At 41.5% G+C, this 24405-nt stretch overlaps 1 long non-coding RNA gene across 1 annotated transcript in view; it reads left to right on the top strand.

Annotated features, from left to right (window-relative positions):
• Positions 1-24405, top strand: part of LOC132438498 (uncharacterized) — a 123176-nt gene that overhangs the window by 90947 nt on the left and 7824 nt on the right. The window contains exon 3 of the long non-coding RNA XR_009522201.1: positions 20092-20217. This is a non-coding gene — a long non-coding RNA (uncharacterized lncRNA). The remainder of the gene's footprint in view (positions 1-20091; positions 20218-24405) is intronic.

The raw sequence follows: 24405 nt of genomic DNA, 5'->3' as shown, positions 1-24405 counted from the left end.
GATTTCTTCAGTGATCTCTTGGTTATTAAGTAGTGTATTATTTAGCCTCCATGTGTTTGTATTTTTTACAGATTTTTTTTCCTGTAATTGATAACCAGTCTCATAGATATCAATCTCATATCAGAAAAGATACTTGATACGATTTAAATTTTGTTAAATTTACCAAGGCTTGGTTTGTGACCCAAGATATGATCTATCCTGGAGAATGTTGCATGAGCACTTGAGAAGAAAGTGTATCCTGTTGTTTTTGGATGGAATGTCCTATCAGTATCAATTAAGTCCATCTTGTTTAATGTATCATTTAAAGCTTGTGTTTCCTTATTTATTTTCATTTTGGATGATCTGTCCATTGGTGAAAGTGGGGTGTTTAAGTCCCCTACTATGATTGTGTTACTGTAGATTTCCCCTTTTATGGCTGTTAGCATTTGCCTTATGTATTCAGGTGCTCCTATGTTGGGTGCATAAATATTTACAATTGTTATATCTTCTTCTTGGATTGATACCTTGATCATTATGTACTGTCCTTCTTTGTCTCTTGTAATAGTCTTTATTTTAAAGTCTATTTTGTCTGATACGGGAATTGCTACTCTAGCTTTCTTTTGATTTTCATTTGCATGGAATGTGTTTTTCCATTCCCTCACTTTCAGTTTGTATGTGTCCCTAGGTGTGAAGTGGGTCTCTTGTAGACAGCATACGTATGGCTCTGGTTTTTGTATCCATTCAGCCAGTCTATGTCTTTTGGTTGGAGCATTTGATCCATTTACATTTAAGGTAGTTATCAAAATGTATGTTCCTATTACCATTTTCTTAATTGTTTTGGGTTTGTTATTGCAAGTCTTTTCCTTCTCTTGTGTTTCTTGCCTAGAGAAGTTCGTTTAGCAGTTGTTGTAGAGCTGGTTTGGTGGTGCTGAATTCTCTTAGCTTTTGCTTATCTGTAACGGTTTTAATTTCTCCATCAAATCTGAATGAGATCTTGCTGGGTAGAGTGATCTTGGTTGTAGGTGTTTTCCTTTCATCACTTTAAATATGTCTTGCCTCTCCCTTCTGGCTTGCAGAGTTTCTGCTGAAAGATCAGCTGTTAACCTTATGGGGATTCCCTTGTACTTTAATTGTTCATTTACCCTTTCTGCTTTTAATATTTTTTCTTTGTAATTAATTATTGATAGTTTGATTAATATGTGTCTTGGCATGTTTCTCCTTGGATTTGTCCTGTATGGGACTCTCTGTGCTTCCTGGACTTGATTGACTCTTTCCTTCCCCATATTAGGGAAGTTTTCAACTGTAATCTCTTCAAATATTTTCTCAGACCATTTGTTTTTCTCTTCTTCTTCTGGGACCCCTATAATTCAAATGGTGGTGCATTTAATGGTGTCCCAGAGATCTCTGAGACTGTCTTCAATTCTTTTCATTCTTTTTTCTTTATCTGCTCTGCAGTAGTTATTTCCCCTATTTTATCTTCCAGGTCACTTATCCATTCTTTTGCCTCAGTTTTTCTGCTATTGGTTCCTTCTAGAGGATTTTTAATTTCATTTAATGTGTTGTTCATCATTGTCTTTTTGCTGTTTAGTTCTTCTAGGTCCTTGTTAAACATTTCTTGTATTTTCTCCATTCTCTTTCCAAAATTTTGGATCAGCTTTACTATCATTACTCTGAATTCTTTTTCAGGTAGACTGCCTATTTCCTCATCATTTGTTTGGTCTGGTGGGTTTTTACCTTGCTCCTTCATTTGCTGTGTATTTCTCTGTCTTCTCATTTTGCTTAAGTTACTGTGTTTGGGGTCTTTGTTTCACAGGCTGCAGGTTTGGAATTCCCATTGTTCTTGGTGTCTGCTGCCAGTGGGTAAGTTGGTTCAGTGGGTTGTGTAGGCTTCCTGGTGAAGGGGACTAGTGCCTGTGTTCTGGCAGATGAGGCTGGATCTTGTCTTTCTGGTGGGGAGGACCATGTCCGGTGGTGTTTTTTGGGTGTCTGTGAACTTATTATGATTTTTGGCAGGCTCTCTGCTAATGGATAGGTCTGTGTTCCTGTCTTGCTAATTGTTTGGCATAGTGTGTCCAGCACTGTAACTTCCTGGTCGTTGAGTGGAGCTGGGTCTTAGCTTTGAGATGAACATCTCTGGGAGAGCTTTTGCCAGTTGATGTTATGTGGGGCTGGGAGGTCTCTGTTGGACCAGTGTCCTGAACTCAGCTCTCCCACCTCAGAGGCTCAGGCCTGACACCTGGCCAGAGCACCAAGACCATGTCATCCACATGGCTCAGAAGAAAAGGGAGAAAAAAGAAGAAAGAAAGAAAGAAAAATAAAATAAAATAAAGTTATTAAAATAGAAAAAAATATTAAAACTAAAATAAATAAAAAAGTAATAAAAGAAAAAAGAAAGAAAGAAGAGAGCAACCAAACCAAAAAAATTATCCACCCATGATAACAAGCACTAAAACCTATACTAAAATAAAAAAACAGAAAAAAAACCCAAAAAACGGCCAGTCCAAACCCTAGGACAAATGGTGAAAGCAAAGCTATACAGACAAAATCACACAAAGAAGCATACACATACACACTCACAAAAAGAGAAAAAGGAAAAAACAATATTTATAAAACAAAAAAGGAAGAGAACAACCAAATCAATAAACAAATCTACCAATTTTAATAAGCTCTAAATACTAAACTAAGATAAACATAAAACCAGAAACAAATTAGATGCAGAAAGCAAACCCCAAGTCTACAGTTGCTCCCGAAGTCCACTGCCTCAATTTTGGGATGTTGTTGTCTATTCCGGTATTCCACAGATGCAGGGTACGTCCGTTTGATTGTGGGGATATAATCCGGTGCCCTGAGGCTGCTGGGAGAGATTTCCCTTTCTCTTCTTTGTTTGCACAGCTCCTGGGGTTCAGCTTTGGATTTGGCCACACCTCTGTGTGTAGGTCGCCTGAGCGTGTCTGTTCCCCACCCAGACAGGACGGGGTTAAAGTAGCAGCTGATTAGGGGGCTCTGGCTCACTCAGGCCTGGGGGAGGGAGGGGTATGAAATGCGGGACAAGCCTGCGGTGGCAGAGGCTGGCATGATGTTGCAACAACCTGAGGCCCACGGTGTGTTTTCCCCGGGGAAGTTGTCCCTGGATCACAGGACCCTGGCAGTGGTGGGCTGCACAGGCTCCTGGGAGGGGAGGTGTGGCTAGTGACCTGTGCTTGCACACAGGCTTCTCGGTGGCTGTAGCAGCAGCCTTAGCGTTTCATGCCCGTCTCTGGTGTCCATGCTGATAGCCATGGCTCGCGCCTGTCTCTGGAGCTTGTTTAGGCGGTGCTCTGAACCCTGTCTCCTCCTGCACCCCAAAACAATGGTCTCTTGCCTCTTAGGCAGATCCAGACTTTTTCCCGGACTCCCTCCCGGCTAGCTGTGGCGCACTAGCCGCCTTTAGGACGTGTTCACACAGCCAACACCAGTCCTCTCCCTGGGATCTGACCTCCGAAGCCTGAGACTCAGCTCCCAGCCCCCACCTGCCCCGGCGGGTGGGCAGACAAGCCTCTCAGGCTGGTGAGTGCTGGTTGGCACCGATCCTCTGTGCAGGAAGCTCCCCGCTTTGCCCTCTGCACTCCTGTTGCTGTGCTCTTCTCTGTGGCTCCGAAGCTTCCCTCCCACCACCCCCCAGTCTCAGCCCGCGAAGGAGCTTCCTAGTGTGTGGAAAGTTTTCCTCCTTCCCAGCTCCCTCCCTGAGGTGCAGGTCCTGCCCCTATTCTTTTGTCTCTGTTTTTCTTTTTTCTTTTGCCCTACCCAGGTATCTGTGGGGAGTTTCTTGCCTTTTGGGAAGTCTGAGGTCTTCTGCCAGCGTTCAGTAGGTGTTCTGTAGGAGTTGTTCCACATGTAGATGTAGTTTTGATGTATTTGTGGGGAGGAAGGTGATCTCCACGTCTTACTCCTCCGCCATCTTGAAGGCGCCTGACAAACTAGCCCCAACCTGCAGGCCCCAGCCAGTTCTAGGCCGATCGCCGCTGTCGGCACACCACAGCCTCGCAGCCTCTCACCAGGCCGGCCCCTGCGGCTGCTCCTAAAAGTCATATATATTTATTTAAAACATAAACACCAAGAAAATAACTATGATCTATAAAAAGGCCATTTTTGTGCATATCTTTTCATAACACATTTATCCAATGGGTTCATATGTTTTGCTTACTATGAATATTTTCGTATGAAACTTACATATGTCTCACTTACTGTGAATATTTTCCCATGTTAAATAATCTTCTGCAAGAGCATTTTTTTTTTGAACATCTTTATTGGGGTATAATTGCTTTACAATGGTGTGTTAGTTTCTGCTTTATAACAAAGTGAATCAGTTATACGTGTACATACTTTCCCATATCTCTTCCCTCTTGCATCTCCCTCAAGATCATTTTTAATGCCCCCATTATATGGGCATACTATAATTTAATCCCCTGTTGTTGGGCATTTGGGTTGGTTTCTAATTTTTCCTTCCTGTAAACTGTGTTGCTAGGTTCTTATACTCATCTATGATAAATTCCTAGAAACAGAATTGCTCAGGGCTATGGGTAGGCAAAACTTTTGATATTTGTTGCCAAACTGCACTTCAGGAAGATTGTGCCATTTTAAACATACTGTTTTATGTCTCAAAAAGCAGGAGCAGAACTAAATGCCCAACTTAAAATTCTTTCTTTAAATATGTGTTTCTTTTTTTTTAAACTTTAATTCTTATAGAATATCCTTATTATTTTAGACTTCCCTGTTAAGAAAGTTTATTTCTTTAGAATTAAAAAAACAAAAAAGATTGTGGGCCCTTCAGAAAGTGAACTTGGTATCTTTTCTCATTCAGACCACGTGACGTAATTGGCAATGATACAATGAGTGTTTCAAACTTAAGATCCCAGATCCTAGGGGCTTTGAGGAAGTAACCTGGAAGATTCACCTTGTCTAAAACACACCAAAATATCTGGTAAATCTTACTCAAAACAGGCACTAATTTCTAGTTATATTGTAGTGGAATCAGCTTAGATTGTAGAAATTGTAGAAACTGTAGTAGAATTAGTTTCTGGATTTTTGAGATGTAGCATAGTTAAGTGGATCCTTTAAACTGGAATCTGATTTTTTTATTGTTATTTTCAAGAGATATGGAATACACTGATTCCAACTAAATATAGTAGGTCCAGTCTCTCCAGGAATGAATGAATATAAGGCAATCAGACAGCTGCTGACTGTCAAAGGAACTGATTCTTCTAAGGTTCCAAAATGGGTTGTTAAAATGTAAATCACTTCCTTACACATTTACAAAACTATAGAATCCCACAGGGAAGCAAATTTTTATTTTAGCCATAAAACTCAGAAGATGCTTCTAATTTGTTGTCCATCTGAGCACAGAGGTGTTGTAGAGCAGCTGGGATTGCAGTCGGTTGCATCTAACAGAAACCTGACTATGGTGCTTTAACCAAGGTGGGATTAATTTCTTTCGTACAACAAGAAGTCCAGAGCTGGTACAGCTGCCTGAAGACATTGCCAAGAATCTAAACACCATCTAACTGCTTGGTCTACCACTTTTGTTACGAGACTTTTACCCTCTGGGTGGTAAGATGCCCAGAAGATGGAGAAAAGCTAAAGCTGTGTGCAAGCTACTCATATCCTTTTTATTACAAGAATACTAATCTGTTTCTGTCTCATTGCCTCAAAGTCTACATGGCCACCCCCTAGCTGCAAGGGAGTCTGGAATTGTGAAATGTGTGTCTTTTCAAATGAGGGTTATTAATAAAAATGAAGGGGGAGAATGGAACTTCCCTGGTGGTCCAGTGATAAAGAATATGCCTTCCGATGTAGGGGACCCAGGTTCAATCCCTGGTCAGGGAACTACGATCCCACATGCCACGGGACAACTAAGCCCACACACCACTGAGCCCGTGTGCCACAAACTACAGAGCGCACATGCTCTGGAGCACATGTACCACAACTAGAGAGAGAAAAAACCTGCACGCCACAACTAGAGAGAAGCCCGCGTGCTGCAACAAAAGATCCTGCATACTGCAACTAAGACCTGATGCAGCGAAGAATAAAATAAATAAATAATAGATAGATAGTTACCTAGATAGATAAATAAATGAAGGGGAAAACCATTAGCCCAAAGAGTTGAAGTTTTAATTTCCCAGGTTTTAATTTCAGCTGTACCAGTTGTAGACTCTGCAAATGTGGACAAGCTACATTTATTCTTTGGCTTTAGTTGCATCATCTGTGAAGTGATTAGGTTGGAGAAAATGAAGTCTGAGTGCATCAGTGTCCTGGGGCTTGTTCATACTGACCCATGAGAGCTGAGTGTGTTCTTCTCAACTTTGTGTTCAGTGATGTTTTGTTGGCGGTCTGAAACTGGCCCTGGGGGTGGTGGTGGTCGTAGTATTTACACCATGGAAATTGGCAAATGCTATAAATCAGGGTTTCCCATCCACCTCCTCCCAAGCAGGCTGTTAAACATTGACACTCTCTAAGAGACTTTCCAGTGTTAACAGCCTCCGAATCTATCATTTTATTTCTATAACTCAGTTTCACAGGGCAGTGAGGGCTCACCGCAGAGACCCTCTAAGCCTCTCTTTGCTCATTTTTCTATCCCATTTTTATGGATCTCTCTTATGTCACTTCCTTCTATACTTAGTCTTTTTTTTTCTCTTTTCTGATTTTCCTCCTTGTCAGCTTTTTCTTTAAGTGACCATGTTATAAAATTTAGAAACAAATGCATTTGCTATGATTATATACCAGACTTTGTGTTTCTGATTGTAAAATAAGATTGGCGTGTTTTTTATTTAAAAAACAAATCCATTCTTTTCTTTCTGCTGTTACATCTAAAGTTGATTTCTATTTAAATGCAACTCTAATCCCTCTTTTCTTCCTCGTGCTTTTTTTTTTTAATCATCAAAACCTACTTGTAATGATCTGTTAACCAACAATTCGACTTAGTCCTTTCTCAATTTTGTTGAAAGCACAGAATTGGAAACTGTGACTTACCAAACTATTGGCTACCATTTCATTCATTCACATATTTTTATTGTGGATTTTTAAAATTAAACCTTTTATTTTGAGACATACATTCACATTCACATATAAGAAATAATACAAAGAGATACAGAGTTGAAAGAATAATACAGCAGTAACATCTTGCAAAACTCTAGTACAATATCAAAACAAAGATATTGACATTGATATATCCTAGTGCATTAACATTTTTCAATCAGATATTTAAGATTCCGTGGCATGGTTTTGGGTATGAAGGGGAGGGGTATGCCTTCCACTATTATTGGGCCCAGAGCAGATACCAGAACTCCAGCCAACTTCTTGCTTCTCTTTAAATCTGTTCCTGTCTTTTCTCTTCCTAGCACTTCCACAGCTGGGTCTTTTTTGTTTGAGTAGAATAAAAAAAACAAGGAGGGTTTAATATCTTCCTCCTCAAAAATGTGGTTTTTGAACTAGCAATGTGGGTATCACCAGAAATCTTGTTTAAAAAACAGAACCTTGAGCTCCACCCAGACCTACTGAATCAGAATTTGCACTGTAACAAGCTCCCTGGGTGATTTGTATGCCCTTTAAAGTTTGAGAAATTCTAGTGTAACAGATTACTGGACAATCTCTAAACCAGACACATCTGTCCCTTGGGCCTCACTAAAGAGGTCTACCTGCAGTTGTAAACACCTCCTTGCTGCAAGGAGCTATGACCAGTCCTATGTAGTGGGTCATGGGGTCAGTAGACCTAGATTACCAACTGACCTCTCTCCCCTCATGGAGCCCAGGGCATGTAAAGGTAAAGGACTCCCTCCTTAGGACCCATCCTTATGCCACTGAGCCCAGAGTTCAGTCTCTGAAGGGGTAATGAAGGCAGAAATCCCAACAGCTTGTGACAGTTTTTCATAGTGACCTTAAATTCTGCAGAAATTGTCCTCATTCTTGCTTTTTCATTCATGACTTGATCAAGTTGTCCCTTTTTCTAGGCTTCCCTTTTATAAGTTTTATGAAAGGAAAGTGAATGAGACTAAAGCTTGGATGGTTACCTGTTCTGTGTCAAGTACCAGATGCTTAATTTATGTGATCTCATTTAAGCCTTACCTCCCACTATGTAAAGTAAACCTTATCACACCCCTTTTACAGACTTGAAACAAAACAAAACAAAACCCAAGGCTCAAAAATTAAGTAACTAGCCAAAGATCATTCTTAAATGAGAAGATAATAATTGTTTGAGTGGTAGACCTTGAAAAATTCTCCTCCACTGGATAGAAATAAGTGACTCAAATAGCATTTCTTTCCTCTGGTCTTGTTTGTTTTCAACTTCCCACCTGATTATAGCTACTGGAATTTCATTAATGATCTCATCCATGCCCACAATGCTTGGGCATGTTTATAAATACTTTCCATGTTTTATTTCATTTAATCTTCATAGGAACCCTGTGACATTGCTTTTATGACTCCATTTTATAGATGGGGAGACTGAGAGCTGTCAGAAATGGAAAATAGCCTGGCAGTTCCTCAAATGGTTACACATAGAGTTACCATATAAGCCAGCAATTCCAGTCCTAGGTATATACCCAAGGAAGTGAAAACATACGTCCACACAAAAACTTGTACACCATTGCTCATAGCAGGGTTATTCATAATAGCCAAAAAATGGAAACAATCAAAACATCCATCATCTGACGAATGGCTAAACAAACTGTGGTATATCCATGTAATGGAATATTATTCAGCCACAAAGGGAATAAACTACCGACTCATGCTACCACATACACGAACCTTGCAAACATTATGTGAGAGAAGTGAAAGAACCAGCCACCAAGGACCACGTATTGTATGATTCCATTTATAGGAAATGCCCAGAATAGGCAAATGCATAGACACAGAAAGTAAATTAGTAGTTGCCTAGGGCTTGAGGAGTGATGGGGAGAGTAAGGAGGGTGAAAGCTAAGGGAATGGAGGGTTTTTTTTTTTTGATTCTGAAATGTTCTAAAATTGATTGTGGTGATGGTTGCATAACTCCATGAATATAGTAAAAGTCATTGAATTGTATACTTTAAATGAGTGAATTGTATGGCAAGGGAGTATCTCAAAAAAAAAAACTGTACAAAAACCAGAGAAACTAAACTTAAAACAACTGTGTGGCAGAGTCAACAGTTCAAACCAGAAATTCTCTGTCCTGCACCCCCTTCTACTTACTATACGCCATCCCACCGTTCAGTCATGGCTCCCACCCCAGGCTCTGCACTGATATCCAGACGCTGGGCACCCCTGCTCTGTTAGGTTAGAAGACCTGGAGTGGGACCTGGGAAACAGCAGGTATTAAAGTTTCCCGGTAATTCCCAATGTGCACCATGTTCTGGATGGAGAAATCTTCTCAAGCCTGGCTCCGGGGGCTCTGGTACCATGTGTCTGTGTTCAGAGACTGTGATCTACGTGGTCTCTAAAAGATTTGGCATGACATTTTGATCAAAGCAACTACTTCTATGCTTTTTCAGTGGAGGTTGTTTGTGGCATAGCAGTCAGAGAAATTGAACTGTCAGAAACTAATATAAGAATAATAAGGGAATATTTCTTCATTGAACACCCAAGATGAATAATAGCAGGAAAGATAAAATTTAAATTAAATTGAATATGTATATGATGTTACTTTTTTGTTAAAAGACTATATTAAAAGGAGACCACCAGACCCTCAATTTTTTTTCAATAATGTTAGTGTTGTATATCCTGGCTTGAACAAAACACATTTCATAAAACACCTACACAGTTCTGCAATGCATTGTGAATGGCCTCTCTGGAGAAATCTTACATGCCTTTCAACTTTAGTAAGACATAGTAAGATGGTAATAATAGAAGTTTTTGGCATATAATTCTGCAGACATTTTAATCATTTTTAGCTTTACTGATGAAAACCAGGGCTCACCTCACCTGCTACTGCCCTGTAGTAGTTTGGGAGAGATGAATAGGGCAGAAAGAACCTCTTTGTTCCCCACATAGTTGGGGCCATGGAGTCAAAAGCCAATGGGAATGTATTTGAAATTATATTAGTTGCAATAGAGTTTAGCTGCTCTTGGAGAAACTCAAAATGAGTGTGGCTTAATAAATGAGAAGTTTATTTCTCTCTCACATAAAAGTCCAAGATGGTGTGGCTGCTTTGTCCTTCACTAGTGCTCGGGGATCGGGATGCTTCTATACATGCTGCTCTTCTGCTCCTAGGCTATTGCCTTTCTCCGTATGGTCAGGTATGGCCCACCATGACCACCTCCACCACATCTGCATTGGAAAGAGAGGGAGAAAAAGAGCAGAGCCTGCCTCTTCCTTCTACGGACAGGAACTGGGAGTTGTATACATCACTTCAGCTTACATCCTACTGGCCAACTTAACTGTCTTAAACATAGGACCACATCTAGCTACAAGGGAGGTTAGGAATTGTAATATTATTTTGGTTGGCTAAATGCCCAGCTGAGAGTCCAGGTTTCCTATTACTATAGAACAATGAGAAAATGGATATTGGGGCATAACAGTTTCTGATAAAGGGAGACCAAAGGGCTTGAAATCATGGATATCACAAAGATAAAATGAGTTTTCTCCTTGGAGTTGTCTAGTATTACCTCTCCATCACGTAATGCGGAAGCAGATCCAGTTAGCTCCTTCCTTTCTCCAATCCTGCTTGTCTCAGGGTCCTCCTGAAACTCGGGTTCAGGGAAAACTTAGTGAGGGTCCACTCTGTGTTGAGTGCATAATGAGCCTTCAGTTACTCACAAAAATCCCATGAAATAGGTCCTATATCTGTTTGCCAGTGGAAGACAGGTGGATCAGAGAGGCTAAGTGACTGTCCCAAAGCCACACAGCTGACTGAATTTCTACTGATTGGTGTGTCTAGATGCTAATGAGTTAGATCTTTAAGGAGACCACACCTGGGACAAGGGGGGAAGGTAATGGGGCTTAGGAAGATGGAAGAGTAGGTACTAAGGGCAGTACAGCTACAAGAACTTCTATCGGGTGGAAATTTAGGGTTCGTGTGGGAGTGGTGGGAGATGCAGTGGAAGGAACAGGCAGAGGCCGGTTAAGTGGGACATCTATTAATAAATGGGCTTTTGTAGGCAAGGGGGAGCCCTGATGGGTTTAAGCGGGAGAGTGACACGGTCAGGTTTGCCTTTTAGAAATCTTCTCTGGGGGCAGATCAGCTGGGACCTGGAGAAAAGATCTAAGCGAGAGATGAACTAACACCTTCGTGGTGCCAGTGGCAGCACAGGGACAGAGTCAATAGATGTCAAGGAGGTAAACCTATAGTTCTGATTGAATGTGGGGGTGAGGAAGAGAGAGAATTACAGGACAATTCCTAGGAGGACCTAGCTCGATGGTGTTGATGATGGTGTTGATGATGGTGTTCCATTTATGAAGAAAGGTTTAAGTAGTTTCTCTCCAACTGCAAAAATAATAGTTCCAAACACCCTCATGGTACGAGACTCTACAATTGAGAAATCTGTGGGAATCAGGTGACCAGGGCAATTATCGATACAAACTTCTGAAAGCCCTTATTAATACAATTTTACCCTTACAACATTAAGGCAATGATAGGGTCCTGAATAAAGATGGTGTCAATGACTTTTTGCACATCTTGAATTAGTAAAATAGCAAAAATAGGTACTGTACCATTAACTCCCACTGACTGTAGCTCTCTTGAAGTTTTTGGTATCATCTTTCTCCATAGTTTCAATGGACTACATGTACATATGTTTTGCTCTGTTGAAGATAATAAGAATATTCAGAGGCATTTTCTTTTAGTGTCTAATGCTCCACCCCAAAGCTTAATGCTTTTCTGATTTTACGATCTGGATTGTCAAAGTCACCATATCTAGGTCATGATTCAAAGTAACTATCACTGATTCATGTGTAAACTTGATGCCAAGTTCTCATATCTGCAGTAGAGGCATAGAGAGTTTTGAGTAAGGGGAGATTGCTGCAGGGGAGGGATTGCCACATTTTAAAGCTGGTTAGGAGTACCCTGGACCATAAACGTGGGAGTCAACCTTCACTTCCCCTGCAGTCTCTGGTACTTCATGCATGTGCTTCTGTTCACTTGACTCCAGCTGCAGGTCCCCCTGAGACCGAGGGGGATGGGAAAGGGGAAAGGCAGCTTGAGTCCCCCTCACAGGTGTGAGCTCCAAATCCTCTCATGGCTGAGCTAGCTTTGCCCTTAGGTTCGTGCTCAGATAATGGCTCATCTGCTTTGTTCCTGAGAAGTTGAACTACACAAAGGAAAGAGAGGAACTCAGGCTCTGGCATTTGCTGACTGTGTGACCCTGGGCAAGTTCAACTGCACAGTCTCCATTTTCAGGGGCTGATAGGGGAGCCATAGCTGCAGAATTTCTGTGTAAGTCAAGGATGAAATCTGTTGGGAATTAGCGCAAGGGGGTGTTGGCTAATGGACTTGCAGCTGCATTTACATGGCAAACTGTCCATGTTTAGTCTCCTTATACTATATAAAGTACAAATAAAAACACCAAAGTTTTCAAAAGGTGAAATTATTCATAATTCATGTGAAATTAAGGAAAATTCACTTGTCTGTCCCAAAGAAGAAGAAAAATAATGGTATGAAGTTATATCAATAGATAATCCATCAGAATAGGGAAAGATTGATTTTATAATGGAATGATGATAATACAGTACATCCATCCTACCTTCAAAAGGGCCACAGAGGTTGAGGACTTACAGCAGTGTGATCCTTTACTTACAGTGGGAAGCAAAGGCTTCAATGATCCCAGTGTAAGTGCTTCTCTCTTTTTGAATTTATAACCACATCAGTTTGTTCTGACACCATTATTGCTACTCTTCAAGAAAGGTTTTGATAGTCACAGGCAGGAAAAAAAATTGTTTCACATACTGTAGAAATAATTGGCAAAAGCCATCAGAAAGGAGTTGAGGTGGGACAAGTGGGAGAATGAATGCTCCCTAACCCACAGGGCTGTTGGGAGAATTAAATGAGATGATGCATGTGAATCGCTAATGGTACACAGCATTGGCTCAGTAAATGTTACCTAGAACTAGAATTAATTTTTCAAGATGCATTCCTCACTCATTCCCCAATTCAATACTTAGTCTTGTCTCTTACTGATAGAAATAGATATAGGCAGGATCCCAAACCCGACATTCTTGGCCAACTTTCTAAGAAAGCATACGTTAGTCCAACTTTTGAAAATTATCAATGCCTTCTGAATAATAAAGGCTCTGAGAAGTTCTGCAGGAAAGAAACTCACTGACCTTTGTTTAACCCAGTGTTTTCCAACCTTTTTGGACAACAACCCATCTATTATGTCGTATTATTTTGTTTGTGGACCACCTGTTGGCATTTTTTTGGGGACAAGAGTTCTATGGAACAACCTATGGCAAAATGAAAATTTCACCATCAGCAGTTTGTCAGGCTAGGGACTTCTAAGGAATGAGTGACTGCAAACTTTTTAGGAGAAAAATTAAGTTCTCTTCTCCCCATCAATCAAGTGAAGATCGCTTGACTTTGTGAGTAGAATTTTATGACAGATGAAGTGGCATAGTATGACTTGACTGATGTCACTGATTTCCAGCCCTGGATGTCAAGGGGATGGTGAGGTGGTGAAACACCAGGTTACACATTGGTCTTGGCATTGCTTGGCAATTATCCTTAAATCATCCTTCACACATGAACAGAGGTCCAAAGTTCATAGTCCCATTTACTCCAGCTCATCTTCTTTGGCCCTAATAACAGCTTTAGGAAGTAGGCAGGTGTTAAAGGCTGAATATTTGTGTGCTCTCAAAATTCGTATGTTGAAGCCCTCGTAAGTGTAATGGTATTTGGGAGTGGGGCCTTTGGGAGGTAATTAGGTTTAGATGGGGTCATCACGGTGGGGCCCTCATGATGGGATTGGTGCCCTTATCAGAAGAGGAAGACAGATCTTGCTTTCTCCATGTGCATACACTGAGGAAAGGCCATGTGAGCACCAATGAGAAGATGGCCATCTACAAGATAGGAGGAGAGCCCTCACCAGAAACTGCATCAGCAGGCACCTGATCTTGTACTTCCCCAGCATCTAGAACTGTGAGAAACAAATGTGTAAGTCACCTAATCTATGGTATTTTGTTATAGCAGCCTGAGCTGACATAGACAGTAGAGTAGGAAATGGTTGATCTCATCTTATATCCAAGGAAACTGAGATGTCAAGAGATGAAGCTATTTAAGAATAAAGAGCTAGAACTAGAACTTATGCCCCCTGAGCCCCCAATTCAATTTAATTCAACAAGCATTTATTTAGTGCCTACTATGTACTGTGCTAGGTTCTGGGAGTGTAGGGTGACAAAATCAGAGATTCTGCAGAGTTTAGAAGAGACAGATGTGAATAAAAGTCACGACAGTGTGAAAAGTACAACAGTAGACTCAGAGGGGATCAGGATGGGGGTATATGAGTGGGGTTTTGAAGGATAAATAACAGTTCTTCCAAGGGAAACAAGCAGGGAAAGACAGGATATTTCTATGATTTTGTTACAGTCCCCCTCTACTTACCCCTCATAGGAGGAGGCTGGCCTTAGAGGATATTAGTTGTGTGTGGTGTGTCTAGTTTCCAAGATAACAAAATTCTGAGGATGTCGCCTTCATTCCTTTCCACTTATTTTTGAACAAAGTTGGAGGCATAAGTGCTTTGCAAGAGCCACGTCACATTACAACATGATGATGGATGGGAGAAATTCATCAATGTTGGCTGAGAAATTCATCTATTTATTCATCTATTTATTCAAGTTTTAAAACTTTAATAAATCAAATGTTTTAAACCTGGGATTGAAAAAACAGCCAAAGACACAGCATTCTGGTGTTGGTTTACACCCGGTTCCAATCCATTTGCTAGGAGTTGGGGAGGCCTTTTCCCTGGGGCCTGATTTGCAGGGACTCCTGCCATGTTTCAATCCAAAGTTCCCTTCCCTTGATTAATGTGATTTTTCTGTATTTTCTTGGTAACTCTGAACCAATGAGAAACAAAGATCTTGGAAATCACCTCCTCCAGTTCCTTTTGATAGGGTCCTCAGTAGAACAGAACAATTAATTATGGGTGGCACCTGGGGAGGTTGCTTTTTAAACAGCCACAGTGGTAACAGTCACAGCAGCCCAATATCACCTCCACCGCCACCTTTCTTTTATCTTTTTAAATTTATTATTATTTTTTATTGGAGTATAGTTGATTTACAATGTTGTGTTCGTTTCTGCTGTATAGCAAAGTGAGTCAGTTATACATACACACATATCTACTCTTTTTTAGATTCTATTCCCATATAGATCATTACAGAGTATTGAATAGAGTTCCCTGTGCCATTCAGTAGGTTCTTATTAGTTATCTATTCTATATATAGTAGTATGTATATGTCAATCCCAATCTCCTGATTTATCCCTCCCCCGTCTTTTCCCCCCTGGTAACCACAAGTTAGTTTTTTTTTTTTTTTTTTTTTTTTTTGTGGTACGTGGGCCTTGCACTGTTGTGGCCTCTCCCGTTGCGGAGCACAGGCTCCGGATGCACAGGCTCAGCGGCCATGGCTCACGGGCCCAGCCGCTCCGCGGCATGTGGGATCTTCCTGGATCGGGGCACGAACCTGCGTCCCCTGCATCGGCAGGCAGACTCTCAACCACTGCGCCACCAGGGAAGCCCCAGAAGTTAGTTTTCTACATCTGTCACTCAACTTCTGTTTTGTAAATAGATAAATTTGTACCATTTCTTTAGATTCCACATATAAGTGGTATCATATGATATTTGTCTTTCTCTGTCTGACTTCATTCAGTATGACAATCTCTAGGTCCATCATGTCACTGAAAATGGCATTATTTCATTCTTTTTTATGGCTGAGTAATATTCTATTGTATATATGTACTACATCTTCTTTATCCATTCCTCCATTGATAGACATTTAGGTTGCTTCCGTGTCCTGACCATTGTAAATAGTGCTGCAGTGAACATTGGGGTGCCTGTATCCTTTCAAATTGTGTTTTTTTTCCAGTTATATGCCCAGGAGTGGGATTGGTGGATCATATGGTAGCTCTATTTTTAGTTGAGGAACCTCCATTCTGTTCTCCACAGTGGCTGTACCAATTTACATTCCCACCAATAGTGTTGGAGGGTTCCCTTTTCTCCACAGTCTCTCCAGCATTTATTGTTTGTAGATTTTTTTGATGATGGCCATTCTAACCAGTGTGAGGTGACACCTCATTGTAGTTTTGATTTGCATTTCTCTAATAATTAGTGATGTTGAGCATCTTTTCATGTACCTTTTGGCCATCTGTTCCACTGGCACCTTTCTACAACTGGGGAGGCTGTGTGCTGTGAGGCTTGTGGACCAGATAGACCAATATTTTTCTGGGCCAAACTGGTGCTGCTTTTGTGAGCATGTGTGGAAAGGGTTCAATTTTAATGATGCCTCTTGGGTGAAATCAGAAGGTCAGGGCAGTGAGAAAATGATCAATCCATCTGGGGATTCTTAAAGGCTGATGTGTACAACCTCGAGTTGCTCATGGAAATTTCTTTTCCTCCCCCCGCAAAAGGGAACAGGAGGGTGGGTAACAAGAGGCCTCTAGGTACCAGGAAGCAGCAGCTGTGCTTTGTTCCTCTGTGGGTGGGAAGTATTCTGGGACTCAAGGAGGCAGCTGGGGACCAAAGGACTGCTTGAAGCTGGGCAGCAGCACGGGAAGGACGGCTTTTAATTAAAGCTCTCTCTGCTTCGTTGCAGTGGCTAAGAGGTCAGCTTCCGAGAATTCTGTCCTCTAGCTTGTTAGGACCCTCAGTCTTAGCTGGGTTTGAGAAATGTATCCTTCTTAGCACATCTTCCTTTACAAACTTTAAAAGGGGTATCTATTGGCTTTTGAAGGAAACTGGCTAAATTTTGGTTAGACTGTCCCAGCCCTATCAGCCAGCCTGGGTGTGCTGGTCATTCCATGTTTGAGTCACCATACACCCTCCCCACCAGTTCAATTTGTACCTTTCCTTTTTGCTCTGTGCCACGTGAGGCTATGTAATTTGTAAATTGCACTACCTGGGCTCCCTTACCTTCTGCCTTATGCTTGGGTTTGGCCAATGAGAGGAGGTCAGAGTGTGGGAAGGGAGAGACTAGGGTCTTTATTCCCTCCCACTCTGTGGAGGTACCATGTCTCTGACACTTCCATGTCTCCTTCTCATTGGGTGATCCCTCTTCGATGGTTCCATTTCTTACTGGGCTTTACTAAACTACTTGCTCTGGAATCCTTCTCCTTCTCTGGGTCAGCTTCTGGCGGACCCAACCAAGACACCACCTAATTGGCTATCTTGAAAGAATGGTCAGCATGAACGTGGGTAAGAGATGTTAGGATTCAAACAACACTTGTGCTGTTACAGCCCTGAACCAACCAGAGAGGAAGATTGTCTTTGGAGTCAAGTGGGTTAACAATGGGATTTCATCCTGTTAGATAACTGCTTCCAGCTACTTGGGGAAGGAAAGCAAGCACATGGCCCTTTTTGGGATTCACCTTGGATGTGTGTCTAACTCTGCTTGTTCTGGGTTGCTACCACAGTAACAAGAGTAATTAATTTTAGTTACGACATCTCTCTCTTCTCACCACCTCCCTCCACTCCAGTTCATTCTGAACTTGCTTTGAATTATTTTAGTGAAGCAGTCAGAACTCCTATCTACCTTCATCTGAACATTGATAGTGTCCTCTTTCTGATTTTATCAGGCACCATGTTCCTATCGTATGTATCGCCATTTCTTTGGTGACAAAGCACATGCATATGATAGCTCAGGCCCTTAAACAGGGTTCAGCAATTAAAAAACCCAGATGCATCTGGGACAGTGGTTGGGCCCCTTGTCAGCTCAGAACATCTGCTTGGCAGATGGGGCACCTTGGTTTATTGCTGTCATTAGGAGCTGTCAGTCAGAGGAACTGAGACCTGCATTGCCCTCCAAGGTGTTACATATTAAAAGCTTGCATTTCCAACCAAGAGCTCAGTTCTACTTCACATTTTATTTTTAATTCTCAGTTTTTGTTCACCAGTGTGTATTCATTTCTAGGAGTTGTTCAAAAGGCACATGATGGTCTTTTTTTGATTGACACCTCTCACCCAAAAGTAATAGACATGATAAAGGCAGCAGCTTCTTGTGATTCTCTGGGCTGCTCCCCCTCAGCCTATCTGATTTCAGAACCTCTGGGGTAGACGGTTCCATGTTGTTATATCAGAACCATGGAATACTATGCAACTTAAAAAGTCATGGGTAAGTCTACTCATCCACTCAGTAGCACCTGGCCCTGGGATGGGTTCTTGGAAATAAAAATATCAGACCTGATCCCTGAAACGGTATAGTTCACAAGACCACCTCCATGAGACCATGGGGGTTGATGAACATGGACCAAGATAATTAAAATATACCCTGACAAGTTAATGGAAATACAGGAATTAAGGAAGTTTGGGGTGATGAGCATATTTTGGGCAGAGACCCCAGATCCCAGTATGTAAGTTGTGGCAAGTATCATCAGCGACCAGACCTAAAGACTTAGCCTCAGAGGAGACAAGTGGACTGCCCATTGTTCGTAGGCCTTTCGCACTGTAAGACCTTGGATGTCAGCTGGCCCAGTGCTCACTTGTCTCCTCTCCACAAATCCCTACAAGGTAATCATCCAGCCTCTGCTCGGCACCGCCTGGTACTACCTCTGTTGATGAGCTGCAGCCTGACTGGACAGTACAGACAGGAGGAAGCCATTCCTTGGGACTTTGCCCATCGACTCTGGTCTTACCCAAGTATTTCTGCTTCTTTCACACAGCAACCCTTCCTATTTGGGCCGGCACTTTGCATATTCTGCTATCTGTACTGCCCACTTTGGACCTTTGCCCATTAAGATGCTGCTTAAAATACTATCTGTAGAGAATTGCATTATTGTTAACAATTATTTAATTCTACCTTCTCTTTTGTCAAGTTTGATCTTGAACCTGTGTGTGGAAGTGACTCTCTGTCAGTCCCAAGCGTAAACCAAGAGATTTTAAGAGACGTTACAATTATTTACTAGCTTTCTGACTCTTTTCCTCTGCCCTCCAGATGAGCATGTTCCACACAGGGAATGCTCCTTTAGCCTGGGCCCCTGAATGCAAAGACACATGGAACAGAGGTGCAGCTGGGGCCAGGGCCTCAGCTGACCTGCAGTCCACGTGTAATATGAATGAGGAATAATCTTTGTTTGTGTAAGCCGTGGAGATTTTGGGGTTGTCTCTGCAGTAAAGCTGACTAATTAATTATCCATATCTGGTTTTTAGAATCCAGGTTAATCTAGTCTCATAAGATGGTCTGGAACCTTTCTTTTCTTTTCTCTGAAAGAATTTATACAATATAGAAATAGTCTGTTCCTTCCTTGAACATTTGGTAAAATTTGATTATAAAACTTTCTGGGCATAGTATGTTTTTGGGGGGGTGTAGAAGAATTTTGACAAATGCTTCTTAAAAAAATAGTTATTGACATATTCAGATTTTCTATTTTTTTCTCTGTCAATTTTGGCTTTCTATACTTTTATAGAAAAATTCTCCTTATATCTATGTCTTATGTCAACCTAAAGTGATTTGTAAGAATCTCTTATCATTTAAAAAACAAACTTTTCTTGTATATTAATTATGATCTAATGAGAATATTATTTGTGCCTTCTTTTTTCCTTGATCACTTTTGTAAAAAAGTTTATCTACATAATTATTATTTTCAGAGAACTTGCTTGTTCTTTGTCAAAACTACTTTTTTCTATTTCATTAATTCTGATCTTATTTTTACTTGCTTATTTCTACCTTTTTGAGTTTTCTTTCTAGGTTTAAAAGTGAATGCATAATTCATTTATTCTCCATACTTCTTACATTAGTTAGCATTAGAGAGTTGGCTGCATATAGCAGAGACCCAAAATAACTACAGCTTAAACAAGACAGAAGTTTATTTTTCTCACGCATGAGAATGTAGGAGGTAGGAAATCCAGGGCTGGCATAGCAACTGTGCTTCACAAAAGCCTAAGGATTCAGGATCCTTCTATTTTGTTGTTTGTACGGTTTTCCTCTTGTCCACTTGTTGCAAGATAATTTATCTCTATGACTCTGTTCCAGCCAACATGAAGGAGGAGGAGAAGAAAGGATTCCCTCCCTTGAAGATATGACCTGGAAATTACATGCATCATGTCTGCTCATATCCCATTGGCAAGAACTCTTTTGATGACCACACAAGAGATGCTGGTAAATTTGGTTTTTATTCTGAGAAGCCCTGTGTTCAGCTAAAAATTAAGGGATCTGTTACTGTGGGAGGAAAGGATAACGGATACTGGGAACAACTAGTAGCTCTGGCCACAGTCCATCCCTTTGCTACCCAAACACCCATGTGTTCCCATCTTCCCAACCATCCCTACACCAAAGGAGACAATTCCAAGGTCTCTTGTAGTTATTGAACCCAACTCAGAGTCTAGGATCTCTGGGTAATGCACAGTCCTCTCCATTAGGTCTATGTGTGGCTCTTCATGGTGCAATGACTTAAAAAAATACAAGATAAATTATCTGCCTCTCATATAGCCAATATACAATGATGAAGTAGGGTTAGGAAAACAATCATAAAAAAATCTCATTTGGACAGCGGGGAAGGTGAAACACAGAACAGCAAATGCCCCCTAATGACTGATCAAACCCCATTGCCCATCCAGTATGATTCCCTCTCTTGGACGAACTCTTTAGTTCATCATCTTTTGATGTCGTCTGGCATTACCATTTTGGATGTTCTTTCTTATCCATGATCCTCCCTTGACACATTTGAGGTGGGCCATTCAGAGCATGTTCTCCTTGTGGACTAGAAAGATTTTGAAACCCACTTCTTGATGGTACATGTCAAGTCAATTCTTTGTCAAACACCCACAGCCAGCTCTCTTTCTCTTAGAAATAAAAATTTAAACCTGAAGGTTCTGTTTTGAATTTACTTCTGTGCTTTGCTCATTACTCTCTCTTTCAACTTAGTGGCAGCTAACTAGTTGCACCTAACACAAAGACTTCATTCATCTAATCATTTCCTAGAGGCTGGCTCCAATGTTCTGGCAAAAACATCTCTTAAAAGAAGGTGTTGAATACATTTGGGGGCCATGGTTTTATCTCCTGCTAAGTCTGGCACTACAGGGCTATCACTCCTAATAGCTGTATTTGGGAGGTAGAGAGGCAATTTTCAACCCTGAAAAAACCCAAGCAAATAAACTCCTGGTCAACTTAGACTGTAAACCACAGGCAGAGTGTGCTTCAGTGCTAGCTGTCTAGCTTTATTTTGGATTTATATCTCTTCTCTAGGATTTAGATCTCTTCTCTGAAAACCACGAGCAGTGCTAACTCAGACCAGCATACTCTATATATTATATATGTATTCCTCTAGCACTATAGCCTCATTGAATCTGTGTTCTATCTTCCAAGGCAGTGCAATACTATTCTGCCAAAGATTTAGTCCCTGTGTAACAAGGCTTACTAATTTTCCAACCTGCAATATCTGAGTCAACGTGGCCATCACCCAGTTAGTATTCTAAAGCCACGTGGATATTTGTCTCTGTTATGTTCAGCGCTCCACTTTAAGGTACCCAAATTAGGTGAGTCTGTGTTTAACAGAAATGGTGGCTTTAGCAGGACACATGTTTTTTTCTCATGTAAAATGCTAGAAGTAGCCAGTCCAGGTCCATAAGGAGGAAGTTCTGCTCTATGAAATCCTTAGGAACTCACGATCTTTCTGTCTTTTTGCTTCACCAGTCTTCAAGGTGTTGCCTTTGTCCTTATACCTTTAGAAGCACCACAGCACAGAGTGATTTGTCCTGGTTTGCCTGGGACTTTCTTGGTTTTAGCACTGAAAGTCCCATGCCCAGGGAAACCCCTCAGTACTGGGAAAACTGGTATAGTTGTTTGCTACTCTGTATCCACCCCAATTGGATGGACTGCAATACAGTCCCACAAGTTAAGGGTTCATCCTTTCACAAGACTGCCCCCACTTTAGACAGCAGCTGCAAGGGGGTCCCCAGGCCACCTGAACTTCTGACCAATTGGCTACCAGTCTAGGAGGTTCCCACAGCTCCACACAGGGGTGATAATTTACTAGAATGATCCACAGAACCACTGAAAGTATGATATTTATGATTATAATTTCAAAAGGATACACATAGGGAGAGGTCCAGAAGGGTCCTAATGCAGAGCTTCCATGGCCAATGCCACGGATTCAAGGGTGCATCACTCTCCCAGCACAGCAGTGTGTGCACCAATCAGGAAGCTCCTCTGAGCTTTGGTGTTCAGAGTTTTTATTACATGGGCACGATTGATTAAATCATTGGCCACGTGACTGAACTCAATACCCTGCCCACTGCCCTCTCCCCAGAAGTTGGGTGCTTAAAAGTCTTAGCTTGTGCTTGGTCTTTCTAGTGACCAGCCCCTATCCTGAAGCTCTCTCGGGTTCCACCATGTGTCATTTCATTAGCATAATAGAGATGCTCTTATCACTCAGGAAATCCCTAGGATTTTTGAAGTTCTATGCCAGGAACCTGGGACAAAGACCAGACAAATTATTTACTATACCACAGCCAACCTACTGCCACCATGTCTATATTTCCATCAGCAGGAAGGTGAAAAGTGTCAAGAAGTCACTTTGAGGATATGATCAGAAAACTGTACATATTACTTTTGTTTACAGTCCACTGGGCAGAACTTCAACACTGGCCATTCTAACTATGAGAGAGGTTGGGAAGGGTGGTCTTCATTCTGAGCAGCCATGTGCCTACCTAGAAACCAGAGGTTTTATTATTACAGGAAAGAGGGGGCATAGATATTAAGGTACAGGTCCCAGTCTAAGCCATATGTCTTTCTTTGATAATTTATTAAGCCTACACATTTTCTTTGATGTCCTGTTTTAGCTTGTAGGATGCTACAAGATTGGTATGCAATATTTTCTTTGCTTCTCAGTTCCCAGTATTTTGTAATTTCCCTTGTGATTTCCTCTATATCCCATGGGTCACTTAAAGATTGTTTCTTAATTCACAAAATGATATTTTCCTTTTTAGTAAGCATTTTGTTGATTTAAAATTGAATTCTAAGCAGGACAGGAATAAAGACACAGACGTAGAGAATGGACTTGAGGACACAGGGAGGGGGAAGGGTAAGCTGGGATGAAGTAAGAGAGTGGCATGGACATATATACACTACCAAATGTAAAACAGATAGCTAGCGGGAAGCAGCCGCATAGCACAGGGAGATCAGCTCGGTGCTTTGTGACCACCTAGAAGGGTGGGATAGGGAGGGTGGGAGGGAGGGAGACGCAAGAGGGAGGAGATATAGGGATATATGTATATGTATAGATGATTCACTTTGTTATAAAGCAGAAACTAACACACCATTGTAAAGCAATTGTACTCCAATAAAGATGTTAAAAAAATTGAATTCTGTTGCTATCATAGAATATGAACTTATGATATCAATTCTTTGAAATTTATTGACTGTCTTTTTTTTTTTTTTGCGGTACGCGGGCCTCTCACTGTTGTGGCCTCTCCCGTTGCGGAGCACAGGCTCCGGATGCACAGGCTCAGTGGCCATGGCTCACGGGCCCAGCCACTCTCCGGCATGTGGGATCTTCCCGGACCGGGGCACGAACCCGTGTCCCCTGCATCAGCAGGCGGACTCTCAACCACTGCGCCACCAGGGAAGCCCTATTGACTGTCTTTGAGACTAACTACATGATCAATTTTTTAAAATTTTTGATGTAAGCTAAAAAAAAATCTCTGTTGTCTGCAAGATTAAAATATGAACTCTCAGGCTCCCCTGGTGGCGCAGTGGTTGAGAGTCCGCCTGCCGATGCAGGGGACACGGGTTCATGCCCCGGTCCGGGAAGATCCCACGTGCCGGAGAGTGGCTGGGCCCGTGAGCCATGGCCGCTGAGCCTGCGCATCCGGAGCCTGTGCTCCGCAACGGGAGAGGCCACAACAGTGAGAGGCCCGCGTACTGCAAAAAAAAAAAAAAAGAACTCTCATCACTGTGTTGATCAAATGTCTATATCTATATCCTTTTCTAAAAACATAGGATCATATTGTATATATTATCTTGCAAAATTCTTTAAAAAATGTAATATTATAGAAATATTTCCATGTAAATACCTACAACTTGGTACACATCCTTAATTATTTCATCAGGATAAATTCCATGTGTGGAATTGCTCCTTCAAAGGGTAATTTAAAAAAAAAATTACTTCACTTTAATTTCACCTTTATATTACAATTAGGTTATTATATTGATTTCTTTCTTTTTTTTGGCCATGGCATGCGGAATGTGGGATCCTAGTTCCCCAACCAGGGATCGAACCCACGCCCCCTGCATTTGAAGTGTGGAGTCTTAACCACTGGACCACCAGGGAAGTCCCTAAAGGATATG

This window comes from Delphinus delphis, chromosome 15 (assembly GCF_949987515.2).
Source record: "Delphinus delphis chromosome 15, mDelDel1.2, whole genome shotgun sequence".
In the NCBI taxonomy this organism is placed as follows: Eukaryota; Metazoa; Chordata; class Mammalia; order Artiodactyla; family Delphinidae; genus Delphinus; species Delphinus delphis.
This window is presented reverse-complemented; position numbering and strand designations above follow the sequence as displayed.